Below are 15,002 nucleotides of genomic sequence, written 5' to 3'. Positions count from 1 at the left end.
TACAGGCCCCCTTCTCCCCCTCCTCTCCAACCTCCCCCCAAAATTACATGCACAGCATTGTCCCAACTGTGGCCCACCAGGTCCTCCCAGAAGACAGCTTAGACTCATCTGACAGTGGCATTCTCTTGTGTCTTCTTCTGAGGTTGGTAACAGATAACATGAAAGCCACTGTCTGTCACAGTGCTTGGCACACAGTAGATCTCCAATACCCATCACATGGACCTGAATCTAGAGAAGGCAGAAGAGCCCCTGCTGGGTCTGTGATGGCCAAAGTCTTGGGGACACTAATAACAGTAACAACTGCTAATATTTATGTACTATGTGCCAGGCATTATGTTAAGACCTTTATATATATGAGCTTGTTTAATCCTAATGACTCTCCCAGTTAAGTACCCTTGTGATTCCAATTTACGAATGAAGAAATCGAGACCCAGAGGGGTGAAGTAACTTGTTCAGGATCACACAGCAGACGCGTGGCAGAGTTTCGATTTCAATGCAGATAGTCTCAACGCCAAACTGCATGCATCACCACACTGCAGTGCTACCCTCCAAGGTCAAATGCCCCCCCCCCCCAGATCAGGGGACATCTGCTCTTGCCTTGTCCACCTGCCCATGTCACAGCCCAGAGGGAAATACTTGCAAAATAATTGCTCTGGGCTGTTGGAAGATTTTGTTGCTTCTTCAAGATGACAGACGCCCTCGTGTGCTAGGAACAACGTTCACAACCTTGAAGTGACAGGGCTGAATTTAATACTGTGGGAAGGAGCGGTCTGCCAGGGACCCTGGAGCTCCTTCTGTTTTCCAACGGGCAGAGAAGCAGATGCTGATATTCTAAGAAAATCGCTCCTTAGACAAACCAAGTACAAAATGTTTCAAGGGCTCAAAAGAAAAGAGCTGCCACCCCACCCCCCGGTTTTCTCTCCAGCAAAGCTGTGTGCAAAGTTAAGGTCCCTCCTCCCTATCTCAAGGAACCCAGTGGAGACGCACTGGAATTTTCAGAAAATTGTTGTCCAAACAAGAGGAAAAATAACAACAGAGACTTAAAGAAAAAGCCTCTGCTTGAACACAGAAAGTCCGAGTTTCTAGCCCTATAACGGCATTTGTGCTTTTGTTTATAAAATAATGTGATGCTAAATACTTTAATAAATTATAAGCTGCTTCTCTTCTCTCTCTAGTCAGACACATAAACTTGCTCTTCTGCCAAATAAACTAGGTCGGATTCAGTTCAGTTCAACATTTGCCCAGTACGTCTTGAGTCGGTGGAATTAGCAGTTTCTAGACGCAAAAGGAATGTGAGATGAACATTCATTTTGTACTTGCTCCCTCTTCCTTTGTCCTCATTTCTCCCATCCAGAAAGCTGCCTCTCCAAGGGAGTATTCTTTACCCACCTGCTACCTGTAAACATCACAACCTTCCAGTGAGAGACTTCGAATGACAATAGCCCCCCCACCATCCACAGGGGATACATTCCAAGACCCCTGGTGGTGCCTGAAACCTCAAATAGTACCAAACCCCATATATACTTTGTTTTTTCCCATATACATACCTACGATAGAGTTTAATTTATAAATTAGGTTCAGTAAGAGATCAATGACAATAATAAAATACAACAATCCTAACAATATATACTGTCACAAAAATTATTCGAATGTGGTCTCTCCCTTTCTCTCTCTCTCTTGAAATGTCTCATTGTCCTGTTCTCATCCTTTTCGTGATGATGGGAGATGATAAAATGCCTACGAGAGAAGGTGAAGTGGGGTTACGCAGGCACATCACAAAGCGTCAGGCTACAATTAACCTGCCAATGGGTCAGGAGGATTATCAGCTTCTGACCACAGTTGACTGGGGGTGGCTGCAGCTTTGGAAAGCAAAATCCCAGATAAGGGGGAAAGCAACTACTGCAAACTGTGACCCCAACCAGGTGGATTTCGTACTTTCCTGCTGGTCCCTGGGAAAGAAGTATGGACCCTATTCCATATTCCCTATGTTCTAACTTTCACCCAAACATGATACTACTCTGGGTAAGTTGCTTGGTCCTCCCTTTGACAGATTTAAAAATCAAAGACAAACAGAAAAAAAAAATGGAGGCTCTGGTTATTTGAGGGGCATGTCCAAGTTTACAGAGCCAGTAAGTGAAAGCTGGGACTCCACCCAGGCTGTCTGCCAACAGGGCCCTGGTGCCCACCGCTCTCATGGATTGAGCGGCAGAACTGTCTCCAGAAGCAAATGCCAGCTTCTGGAGACTGTTACAAGACCCTAACTCTTAGACGCCAGTGGCTTTGTCCTCAGAGTGTCCTTGGGCAAGGTGGAACCTGGCCTACATGAAGCCAAGGAAAGAAAAGAAACAAATGAATGCACTTGGTTATTGGCATGTTGCAGAGAGAACGTACAAGTCGTGGAACGCAGTAAATCCAGCATCAGGCTACCCCAGGGGACTCCAATTCCTTTCCCTCCCCAGATCCACATTCTAGATTTGCACGCTGACATGAGCTGCTATTTCTCTTCTAATGCATATATTAAACACACACACACACACACACACACACACACTGCAGTTTCCATGGGAACTGTCCCTAGGAACTTCCCATCTTTTATTCAATTAAAATTTCACCCTCACATCTTCTTGAAGTGGAACACACTTTCATTCACAAGAGGACAGTGAGAAGAAGGTACTCTGATGGGGTTCATTTCCAATGAGCAGGCTGAATTTCTGCAAACCTGATCACCTTCCCAGAGATTCACAGCGTGCTGGCAATCACTGAAGCAGTCCTAATTAACGTTCGGGCGAGCAGGCACGCTCGGGCGTGGACCTGGGGGAGCGGGAGAGGGGGGCCCTTGTAGCCACAGCTCCACGCGTCCAGCCAGCGGCCCTTTCAGAGTCACACACCCTTCCCATGCCCCTCCAGCCATCGGTGGCAACTAGGAAGAAGGGGGCAGTGATGCCCATTCATTTGGGCCTGCAGGAAGTCTGCCCTTGGGAGGGTCCTCAGAGGGGCCCCACTGAGGTCTCCCTGCCCGCTCTCAATTGAGAACAAGGATGACAAATGAATCTTGTAAATACAATGGCCAAGGAGCCATTAATGGAAAACAGCCAACTATTTGGAAGCACCACAGAGGAGGCCATTTACAAACTTACCTGGCAATTTCCAAGGAAGCAGATATAAGGACCGCTTGAGCTGATGCACAGATGTGATCGTTTAAAATCATTTTTATCTATTCATTAAAGCATTGGGTTGGAAGCCAAAAGACCTAAGGTTCACGTCTCATTTCCAACATGACGGCCGGTGTGTAGCAGCAAATGACTCAAGTTCCTTGAGCCGTCAATTTCTCATGTGGAAAACAGGGCTAATAATGCATATGGCATAAAGCAGATAACTCAGTAAATGAGAAATAAAGACTGGGAGAACTTGCCAATTGCAAAATGTACCTGTTAGTTGGTTTTATTATAATTATTGTCTATGAGGCAACACTTATGTGCAACTTGTTTGCCAGCCTGGGAGTATGGAATCACAGTTCTGATTTTTATAATTTTTATTACTTCACAAATGTTTTGACGGACCAAACAGTGAGTGACTAATATCAGGGCCCATTTATACATGGATAGGTACCATGCTGGCTAAATGGGGCTGAGATCCAACTTTCTTTCTTTTTTTTTTAAATATGAAATTTATTGTCAGATTGGTTTCCATACAACACCCAGTGCTCATCCCAACAGGTGCTCTTCTCAATACCCATCACCCACCCTCCTCTCCCTCCCACCCCCATCAACCCTCAGTTTGTTCTCAGTTGTTAAGAGTCTCTTATGTTTTGGCTCCCTCCCTCTCTAACCTTTTTGTTTCCCTTCCCCTCCCCCATGGTCTTCTGTTAAGTTTCTCAGGATCCACGTAAGAGTGAAAACATATGTTATCTGTCTTTCTCTGTAGGACTTATTTCACTTAGCATAACACTCTCCAGTTCCATCCACGTTGCTACAAAAGGCCATATTTCATTCTTTCTCATTACCACATAGTATTCCATTGTGTATATAAACCACAATTTCTTTATCCATTCATCAGTTGATGGACATTTAGGCTCTTGCCATAATTTGGCTATTGTTGAAAGTGCTGCTATAAACATTGGGGTACAAGTGCCCCTCTGCATCAGCACTCCTGTATCCCTTGGGTAAATTCCTAGCAGTGCTATTGCTGGGTCCTAGGGTAGATCTACTTTTAATTTTTTGAGGAACCTCCACACTGTTTTCCAAAGTGGCTGCAGCAGTTTGCATTCCCACTAACAGTGCAAAAAAGTTCCCGTTTCTCCACATCTTCTCCAGCATCTATAGTCTCCTGATTTGTTCATTTTGGCCACTCTGACTAGCGTGAGGTGATATCTGAGTGTGGTTTTGATTTGTATTTCCTTGATGAGGAGTGACGTTGAGCATCTTTTCATGTGCCTGTTGGCCATCTGGATATCTTCTTTAGAGAAGTGTCTATTCATGTTTTCTGCCCATTTCTTTACTGGATTATTTGTTTTTCGTGTGTGGAGTTTGGTGAGCTCTTTATAGATTTTGGATACTAGCCTTTTGTCTGATATGTCATTTGCAAATATCTTTTCCCATTCCATTGGTTGCCTTTTAGTTTTGTTGATTGTTTCCTTTCCTGTGCAGAAGCTTTTTATCTTCATGAAGTCCCAATAGTTCATTTTTGCTTTTAATTCCCTTGCCTTTGGGGATGTGTCAAGTAAGAAATTGCTGCGGCTGAGGTCAGAGCAGTTTTTTCCCGCTTTCTCCTCTAGGGTTTTGATGGTTTCCTGTCTCACATTCAGGTCCTTTATCCATTTTGAGTTTGTTTTTGTGAATGGTGTAAGAAAGTGGTCCAGTTTCATTCTTCTGCATGGTGCTGTCCAGTTCTCCCAGCACCATTTGTTAAAGAGACTGTCTTTTTTCCATTGGATATTCTTTCCTGCTTTGTCAAATATTAGTTGGCCATACTTTTGTGGGTCTAGTTCTGGGGTTTCTATTCTATTCCATTAGTCTATGTGTCTGTTTTTGTGCCAATACCATGCTGTCTTGATGATTACAGCTTTGTAGTAGAGGCTAAAGTCTGGGATTGTGATGCCTCCTGCTTTGGTCTTCTTCTTCAAAATTACTTTGGCTATTTGGGGCCTTTTGTAGTTCCATACAAATTTTAGGATTGCTTGTTCTAGCTTCGAGAAGAATGCTGGTGCAATTTTGATTGGGATTGCATTGAATGTGTAGATAGCTTTGGGTACTATGAGTTCCAACTTTCTTATCAATCCATCGAAGCAGGGTTCCTGCCCAATAGTAGCTAGCAGCTTTAACCCAGAATGGTCAGTATCTGCAAGTAAAGCCCTAAAGCTTAATTGAAACACTGAAAGCCACAACCCCAGGATGTCCTCCTAGGTGATTCTAGACTAGTCTGGGTTCAGGGCATAAAGTCTCTCTTTCTGCTACTTAACCGAGCCCTGCAAATAGGTATAAAAATGAGCCATTGTCTTCAGAAAGTGGGAGGTGCCACTTTCCAGAGGGCAGGAAAACAGTTTCTGTAAGGACAGAGATTGTACGTAACACCCCCAGTGTGGCACCTCAGAGTCTATGGTAGATGATTGCAATCATTATAACAGAAACCAGAATTCTCCAGGGTTTATGCCCTGCCTACCTCCTTTGCGGTCAGCTTCTCCCAGGTGATGGGACTATAATGAATGCTACAAAGAAATTGTGAACGAGTGGTGGTGAATATCAAATAAACAGTGGCAAAGCATAATAAAGAAATGCCATTTCTAATTTCCTTGCAGACGAAAATGTTCCATAAGACAAGAAGCATGCACGGCCTTTGGAATGGCTCTGATTCTAACGGCAAGGGTACTCAGGGCCACTGCTTGCTGAGAGCTCATGATGTGTGAGACACACACAGGCACTTGACCATCATCATCTCACTTAACCTTGCAAAGAGCCTGGTGTGGTAAGAATCCCTCTCCCAGTTTTACAGGAGCAGTAACTAAGGTTCAGAGAGGTTGCAGGATGCAACACACAGCTGGCAAAGGAAGGGAAGAGCATTTGAGCACAAGCGTGCCTGATCACTGGTCCCTGACCCCCACTGGGTGGGGCTGTGGAGAAAAAAGCATTTGTCTCAAAGCTGTTCAAATAAAATAGGCTATACGACACATTGTGAGTCTCCTGGGAAACTCAATAGGTTATGAAGAGCTCAAGGTTGATGGCAGAGTTGTGGAATAATCTCTTTGCTGTGGAACTGTCCGCTGTCCTGATCTTTCTTACAGGGTTTTCACGTGTATCCTACCACAATTGGCTGCTTATTTCAAAATTATTTATTGAATATCTACCATGTATGATGCAAGATATTGGACATTTTAGGAGACTAAAAAGATGATTACAATTTAATTCTTAACCTCATGGAGTTAAAAGTCTAACAGGAAAAAATCTACAGTTATATTACAAATATAATCATACTATAATATAATGCAACATAAAACAATGTCAAATCCAATTACAGGTAATATTATATAATATCACCTGTTATATCATATTATATTATATGGCCCAATATAATATAAAGCATTAAAAAAGACTCTAGTGGTTCAGAGTAGAGATAAATTAATTTCCAGAGCAGAGGTCAAGGTAGGCATTTAGGGGGTATAGCACTTTATCTGGGCTTTTGGGATATGAGTGTTGCAAAGGGAAGGAAGAGGAACAATCTAGGCATGAGGAGCTGATTCTGTGTCCAGCGCCTTTTGAATGATCAAAGAAAGTTTAGACGTGCGAGGACAGTTTGGGAGTGCTGTGTATTATTGTGTTCAATAATTACTCACTTCTTCTTGCACGAAGTACTCGGGAGCAAGTACTAGGGAGCACTTACCTGCATGCAGGTAAGGTTCTAGGTACTCTAAACACAGCGGCAAACAAAACCAATAACTTCCCGTATTCACAAAGCTTACATTCTAATGCAGGGACTGCAGGTAATCAGTACATTCTTTTGGCATCATCAATGCTCAGGGAAGAGATGGGTTGTGCTGTTTTTATATATACAGGTTGAGGAAGGTCTTTCTTTCTCTCTTTAAAAGATGAGACACTTGTGTGGACTGCTGTCTGATTACCCAGAGCCCTGGTTTCCTGAGCGTGAGGGACAGGAGACCCCCATTTCTCCCTCTCCTAGACTGAGCCCCACTAAGAGATCACCAGCACTTCTGATAGAATTCAAGATCTAGCTTCCCAGAAGTCATTGCCACTTTGTCACTTTTTTGAATTAGATTCTAACCAACCAGGGGCAAAATATTTATGTCAAGATAGTTCTGGCTGCTAAGAAGGAACTCACATTAAAGCATCTGATATTTCAAGTTCGTGACTGGATTAGTTTTAATTAGAATGCTCTCCCGCTCCTGAAAGATAAATGCAGGACACAGTATCAGAAAATCGGCTTTACTCTTGTGACTTGTGAAAGATAAATCAACTTGAGAAATTTCCAGTCATTTCCAGACATCTATTTTTTAAATGCCATAAAAAATTGGGACATACTTAAAATTATTTTTTGGCCACTAGAACTTATTACATTTAGGAGAGTTTCAGAGCCAAGGATTCATATGTATAATCTCAAGTTATCTTCACAAATTGGATTCCTGGCCCCTGGTCACTAATAAACTTAGTCTCCTTCAAAGTATAAAATAGTTTCATTACCATCCAGTTCACTTAACACAGCTTTGGCTTTGTCCTACTTTTTACTTGTGCATTCTGATTTGATGCCAAATTTTCAAAGTAAGCGATTTCTAGATCTGCAAATGTATGCAAACAATTTACAGGTTTCTGAGAATTTAAAAAATCACATATCACTTTCCTGATATTTTAATTTACTTCAACATTTTAGATAAGAATCCTTGAGAGTTTGCCCCCACCAAACTGGCATCTGGTAATGTATTGCTTGCCAAACTCAGTAAGGAGATACTGCTATATTTTTAATATTTTGATTACTTTAAAAAATGTTTTTAGGGATCCAACAGTGAGCAACAGATACCGGCCTTTATCATATGATGAAGTTTATATTTCAGCAATAAAATGATGTCAGTAAGACAGCCAGGATCTGGATTCTCCTAGAAAAGCCAGAAGTGCCTGCCAGTTCGGGAGTGACCTTAATACCAAAGATGACAAGAGTTAAACACTGTTTTACTCATACTTGCTACAATCCATGCTATAGATTTTGGCAAGTCTAAGTTACTTGTGCTTATAAAAATAAAATCTTGAGATGGAAATTCTTCAAAATTGTATTTTATTGTGGCAAGAACTCTTCCCACGACATCTACTCTCTCAGGTTTATAAATGCACAGTGTTATCTATAGGTGCAAAGTTGCACAGCCCAGCTCTGGGACTAATTCATCTTGCAACACTGAAACTTCATATTTGCTGTTTAGCAACTCCTCCCCCTCCCCTCCCTTCCCCCCTCCTGCCACCCCAGCCCCAACCACCATCCTACTCTTTGTTTCCATGAATTTGACCCCTTTAGATACCTCACCCTTTGTGAGGTTCTTTATTTACAAGAGCCCGTCATTGACTGACAGCCTAGTGTGCACAGTGCACTTTATTGTTACACGGCATCCTCCAGCTTCTCCAAGAGGTGGGCATTACTGCCACGGGGGTTAAATGACAGCCCCAGGCCATAGGCAAATGGATGGCGAAGGCAGGACTGGAGCCCAGGAAGATCTAACTCAAAGACAGCGGCTTTGCACTGCACCACTTTCCCATGGCAAGGTAAGAGATGGGACGCCCTCGCGGTATTTCTTCCATGTAGATTCTCTTTCCAGAGGATCCTTGGCCGCCTCTCTGCCAGCATTTGGGAAAATGCATGACCCTAACTGAGGCAGGCTCTCACTGCACGAATCTCAGGAGACTATCTAATTCCACATTTACCAAGCAGTTGCCCAGAACCAGGTGATGTGGTAGCCTGGGCCGTCTTGTGGTGGCTTTCCATGGAGGGTAAAGAATTTACTTCAGGAGACATGGAGAACCTTTGAAATATTTGAGAACAGGTGACAGGATTAAGGTTTTGATTTTAGGAATAATTTCCAGCAACATGTAGAAGATGGATGGGAGGATGGTTAGACCAGGGTCAGGGAGACCCGTTTGAAGTTAATGCAAGATAAATGAGCAAAGAACATGAAATAATGTCAAGAAATATGTTTGGCAAACAGCTTGGGAAAATATTCCATTTTAATAGAAATCCAATAAATTTAAATGATATTAATATATACTTATAAAATTAAATCAACCAAGTCCAAAATTAAGTACGCCTGGTGCCAATGAGCGTGTACTATAATAGACAAACATCACATAGTTCTTTTGTCAGTGCGTACCAAGAACTTATAATATTCTTTGATCCGGAAATTCTTTTTTTTGGAGATTAATCCAAAGGAGTTCTTTAGAAGACAGGAAATAAGTTTTATACACAAATATGTTCATTATGGCATTTTTTTATAGGAATAAAAAATTGGAGGGGCACCTGAATGGCTCAGTTGGTTAAGCATATGACTTCAGCTCAGGTCATGACCTCACAGTTTGTGGGTTTGAGCCCCCCGTCGGGCTCTGTGCTGACAGCTCAGAGCCTGGAGCCTGCTTCAGATTCTGTGTCTCCCTCTCTCTCTGCCCCTCCCCTGCTCATCATGCTCTGTCTCTCTCTCTGAGAGACATTAAATAAACATTAAATAATTTTTTTAAATTTATTTAATAAATTAAATATTTATCTCAAAAATAAACATTAAAAAAATTTTTTTAAAGAATAAAAAATTGGAAAAGATAACTAGATATAATATAGATATGGTTTACTATGGCACAGCTGTTCAAAGAGTCATTACAAATCTATTAAAATACATAATTATGAAGATGGTTTTAAAAAAGAAACAGCTTGCTAAATAATTACCGAAAATATCATATAAATTATATACACAATATGATTACAACTAGACTTTAAAAAAAAAAAATCTACACTAGGAAAGATAGGAAGGATTCCCATGATAAGGTCAAAGGTGACCTCTATTTGGTGATTTTTCCTTCTCTGTCTCTATAAAAACATAAACTTCTTATAATAAGTATATTTACAATTAAAATATAATCTTTTAAGTGTCTTTTCCAGATTTCCAGGAACTTTCTCTGCAAACTCAGACGTCCACAGAAGCCACCTGTTTATGCATATCCAGCCAACAGCAGTACTCAGGACAGGCCAACAAATTCCTGCAGGCCCCCACAGGCTAGCAAGTCTCCGGAGCTTTCTGAGTTTTGTTAATCCTGGCTACCGCAGGAGGAGGCCTGTGGTTATCCTGTTGCAGATTGTTCTGTTTCTGACATTCGTTTGTACCTTCTCTATTCCTTGATGTTGCTTGTGAGCCTCCACTTAGGATCCACTTAAAACATCGTTAAACGCCATTCAGTCCTGCTTTGTCATCATTAAGGCAGACAGTAAGCCAGTCAGGAACTCTCAACCACCCGAGGGGGAACTTGGACAAGATGCCAAGGACACATCTATCATTTCCCTTTGCTTTCTTCCAAGGGCATGTGTAATACGTGGGCTGATTTTCATCCTCGCAGAATTTGAACTAATTTTAAAACTAAATTATCAGGATACACTAGGTGAGCCAATGACCTAAGGCCAGCCACTGAGTGCAGCCATGATCTCCTTTTCCCCCCGCATAATGAGTAACTCCACTTAGAAGCCAGCAGTGACGCTGAGACTCATTCAGACACTTGCTGTTTGATAGGTGGGAAGCCAATTCTACCAATGTTTTTGATTTTCTCTTTTAATATTTGTCTCATTTATTCAAGAATTTTAAATCCAAGCACATTGTATAATGTCTTTTTTTTTTTTTTTTTTTTTTTTTTTTTTTTTTTTTTTTTTTTGCACCATCCTGGTTTTTAAGCATATATAGTTTATTTAAGGGAGGTAGATGTCTTGGGGCGCCTGGGTGGCTCAGTCGGTTAAGTGTCTGACTTTAGCTCGGAGTCATGATCTCTCAGTTCGTGAGTTCGAGCCCCGCATCAGGCTCTGTGCTGACAGCTTGGAGCCTGGAGCCTGCTTTGGATTCTGTGTCTCCCTCTCTCTCTGCCCCTCCCCCACTCACACTCTCTCTCAAGAAATAAATAAATACTTCAAAAAAATTTTTCAAAAGGAAGTGGATGTTTTTATTTTTTCTTGTGGAAATGGTTTTTTCTTACGAAAGTTTTTTTTTTTTCCTTTGTGAGCTCTATATCTTGCTGAAAATTAGTGATAGCCAGTGTAGAGGGTCCCTGTTAATTAGCTTGGGCCCTACCCCAAACTTTCTGAGCTTCCAATCTTATCAGATTTTCTAGTGGGAAACTGTGGTTCTTTCTCTGGGGAGGATGTGGAGAAACAGAAACCCTCTTGCACTGTTGGTGGGAATGCAAACTGGTGCAGCCGCTCTGGAAAACAGTGTGGAGGCTCCTCAAAAAATTAAAAATAGATCTACCCTAGGACCCAGCAATAGCACTGCTAGGAATTTACCCAAGGGATACAGGAGTGCTGATGCAGAGGGGCACTTGTACCCCAATGTTTATAGTGGCACTTTCAACCATAGCCAAAGTATGGAAAGAGCCTAAATGTCCATCAACTGATGAATGGATAAAGAAGACGTGGTTTGTATATACAATGGAATACTACGTGACAATGAGAAAGAATGGAATGTGGCCTTTTGTAGCAACATGGATGGAACTGGAGAGTGTTATGCTAAGTGAAATAAGTCAGGCAGAGAAAGATAGATACCATATGTTTTCACTCTTATGTGGATCCTGAGAAACTTAACAGAAGACCATGGGAGAAGCGAAGGGGGAAAAAAAAGTTAGAGAGGGAGGGAGCCAAACCATAAGAGACTCTTAAAAACTGAGAATAAATTGAGGGTTGATGGGGGTGGGAGGGAGGGGAGAGTGGGTGATGGGCATTGAGGAGGGCACCTTTTGGGATGAGCACTGGGTGTTGTATGGAAGCCAATTTGACAATAAATTTCATATTTTTATAAAAGAGAGAGAAAGAGTATACTGCAAACAAAAACTACCTATACCCAACGCCAGATATTAAGCAGGACTTTCACTGGGATGAGAATAAAGGCCGAAGAATATGAAGTAACAGGATGTGTTGAAAATGAAAACAGCCTGGGTTTAGCATTCAATCTAAGTTCAAATCCCAGCTCCACAATTTCCTGTACACATGACTTCAGGCAGGTTATTTAAACTTTCCTGGTGTCAGTTCCCACCTCTGTCAAATGCAGATAAGAATACACGAATTATAGAACTATCGTGAAGATGTATAAAATAATGTTTCAAGAGTGCCAAAACATAATAGGAACTTTAAAATGACATTATTTGGTCCATCCAGCTGAGTGAGAAGTCCCTGTGCAAGAGATATTCCAGCACTGACACTTTCCCTATTACTTGGGGCAATACCTTCCAATAATTAGGACCTTCACGAACCACTCTCAACAGCAGTGATAATCGACAGAGCTGATCACACCCACTAACAGCCCTCAGCAGTGGCAACTCCATGAACAACTGTTACCAGTGAAGAGTCTCCATGGGGCCTCATCATCTCCTGCCTCCGGGATTCTGTAGTACACAGTGACTTCCTCAGTTCTGTCTAGAGGGAGACTACACCACTGTTCTATGCTACAGGATTCTACTGAAGATGCATTCTTTTTGGAACTAATCCACTTGGGAAGTCTTGATGCACCTCCAGTTCTCTCCATGGTCCCCCAAGGGCCAACCCAAGTTCGTGACACCTCCTCTCTCCAAGTGCTCTCCCAGCCCATTCACACCTCCTGGAAACACAGTGCATTTAGGCACCCAGGGCTTGGTACCCCGTGCATTTAGGTACCCAATGCATTTAGGTACCGGGGCTTGGTACCCAGTGCATTTGGGTGCCCAGTGCATTTGGGTACCCACCGCATTTAGGTACCAAGGGCTCGGTACCCTTGTGCATTTCAGTACCCAGGGCTTGACCAGAGCCTAAACTCCCCTTTCTCATATCCCTTTCAGCAGGACACAACTTCACCGATATAAATTGTGCTTCAGAAATCACTCTGGATACCCATGGATTCTCAAAGTACAGACACCTCTATTAGGGGCTACTTGCTTACTCTGTAACATAATTTCACGCTCTATCATAATACTTAAATGTCTTCCTGAAACTTATAGAGAAGATTTAAAAAATGAGCAAAATTAGGCACACATTGTATTATTCCCCCCTCCCCCCCCACCTTGAAGTACAATAGGAAGGAGCACATCCCAAAATCAGACATTTAAATTATTCTAGTGACCCCCAAAATTTTTTAATTAAAATTTTTTAAAACCTTCATATAGGCTAGCTATTGCCACCTCATAACCTAAAAAAGTCATTTCCTACCCATTGGCCCATCTGATCATCATAAAATTCCTGTTAAGCAATTCAGTCATCCTAATGTAACTCAAGTGAAAACAAACAAGGATCCGCAAATTGAAGTGATTTTCCCAAGGCCATCTAACTACTGAGTGACAGTCAGTATTAGCATCCAGTTCTGAGGGGGGTTTGGCTCCTAGTTCAGGGCTGTCTTCAATGCACCAATAGCTGAGGGAATGTTAAACTACCATCAAGCATGACCTCTGGTTAGTGACAAATATCATCAATGCCACCAAGTAAAAATCTTGTCCCTTGTTTCCCAAAGATTAGTGGAAATAGACAAGAAACCATGAATAACTGCTCTCTTGACCAGTATCCAGCCATCCCATGCATACATGATAATCTATCTCCACCACATTCAACAGTGGAGAAGCTGGCGACTCCCTCACAGACCGACAAATACGTATCACACCATCAGCCCCAAGTTGTTTCCTTGGCGTAGTAAATACCCATTAGAGAAAGATCTGCCTATTTCTTTCAAGGTTGCTTTCAGAGAGCCTCTAACTCTCGGCCCAAGATTCCTAAATTTGAACTGTTAAGAGTACTAATCATCCCGAGAGCTCCCACTGAAGGTCTTTGTGGCTGCTACTTCAGGTAGGCTCAATAAATAATGCAGGAAGTAATCGTTAAGGCCCAAACTGTGAAGGATGGACGATGTCTCCACACCTGTGGTGAGGCTCAGATGTCCCTGTGCACTCAGCAGTTTGCACTACAGGGGAAGAGCCCCCAAATTATGAAATTCAGAGCTTATACAGGGACTGCTGACACATCCACCCATCCTCCCTCTCAGAGAGAGAGAGAGAGGGAGAAAGAGAGAAAGCCTATATTTTACTCTGGAAGGCAAACAAATCCTGTCAAGGGAGGGGAGGGCAAGTCTCTAACCCAGAATATAAACAATTATCTGTGGGGGAGATGAAAAGGTGTCTCTAAAAAAGGGAGCGAATGGATCTGGAGGAGAGCAGGCATCTTCTCTCTCTGTAGTTGGTCAAGTTCTATCGCACAGAAGGCCTGAAATGGGCAGGAACACCAAGAAATCCAGGGAGGATTGTGTTCTAACACTAATCAGTCTAGCAAAGAACTATAAACCCAGGAAACATATTTTTAGACCAGGTGATATGAGGTGATATGTACACCACTCTCCAGCCTAAACAAAAAGAAGAAGGAGGAGAGGGGGAAGGGGAGAGGGGCGAGGGGGGAAGGAAGGGGGAAAGAGGACGATGGAGAGTAAAAGGCCCTTGATTTGGGAATCTTCTGACTCAGAGGACTCTCTGAGCTGCTGGAGAGAAAGGGAGGCAGCAGGGAACTTCCTCACTTACACCCTCCAGATCTCAGGGACATCCTTTGCCTGGCCTGATAGCTGAAATGAGAGAAACCAGTGTGAAGGACACTCAACCAAGTCCAAGCTGCTAGTCACAGAACTCAAGTTGGGACCTGTCTTTGAGCGCTGGCCTGGCTCAGCCTCACTTCCCAGTATGGATGCCTCCCCCCTAGTGTTTCATGGCAAATCATAATCTTCCAACAAGCACTCACTCCCACCGCCTTCTTTGTTACTCAAGACAATCCTG

General features: G+C 42.5%; 1 long non-coding RNA gene across 2 annotated transcripts in view; it reads right to left on the bottom strand.

Moving 5' to 3' along the window:
• Window positions 1-2,649: 2,649 nt before the first annotated feature.
• The window catches only part of LOC122215163, a 76,037-nt gene continuing 63,684 nt past the window's right edge, over window positions 2,650-15,002 (bottom strand). For both annotated transcript variants that reach the window (XR_006200271.1, XR_006200270.1), the window contains one exon: window positions 2,650-2,811. This is a non-coding gene — a long non-coding RNA (uncharacterized LOC122215163). The remainder of the gene's footprint in view (window positions 2,812-15,002) is intronic.

The sequence above is a fragment of the Panthera leo genome, chromosome A3, assembly GCF_018350215.1.
Source record: "Panthera leo isolate Ple1 chromosome A3, P.leo_Ple1_pat1.1, whole genome shotgun sequence".
Taxonomy (NCBI): Eukaryota; Metazoa; Chordata; class Mammalia; order Carnivora; family Felidae; genus Panthera; species Panthera leo.
This window is presented reverse-complemented; position numbering and strand designations above follow the sequence as displayed.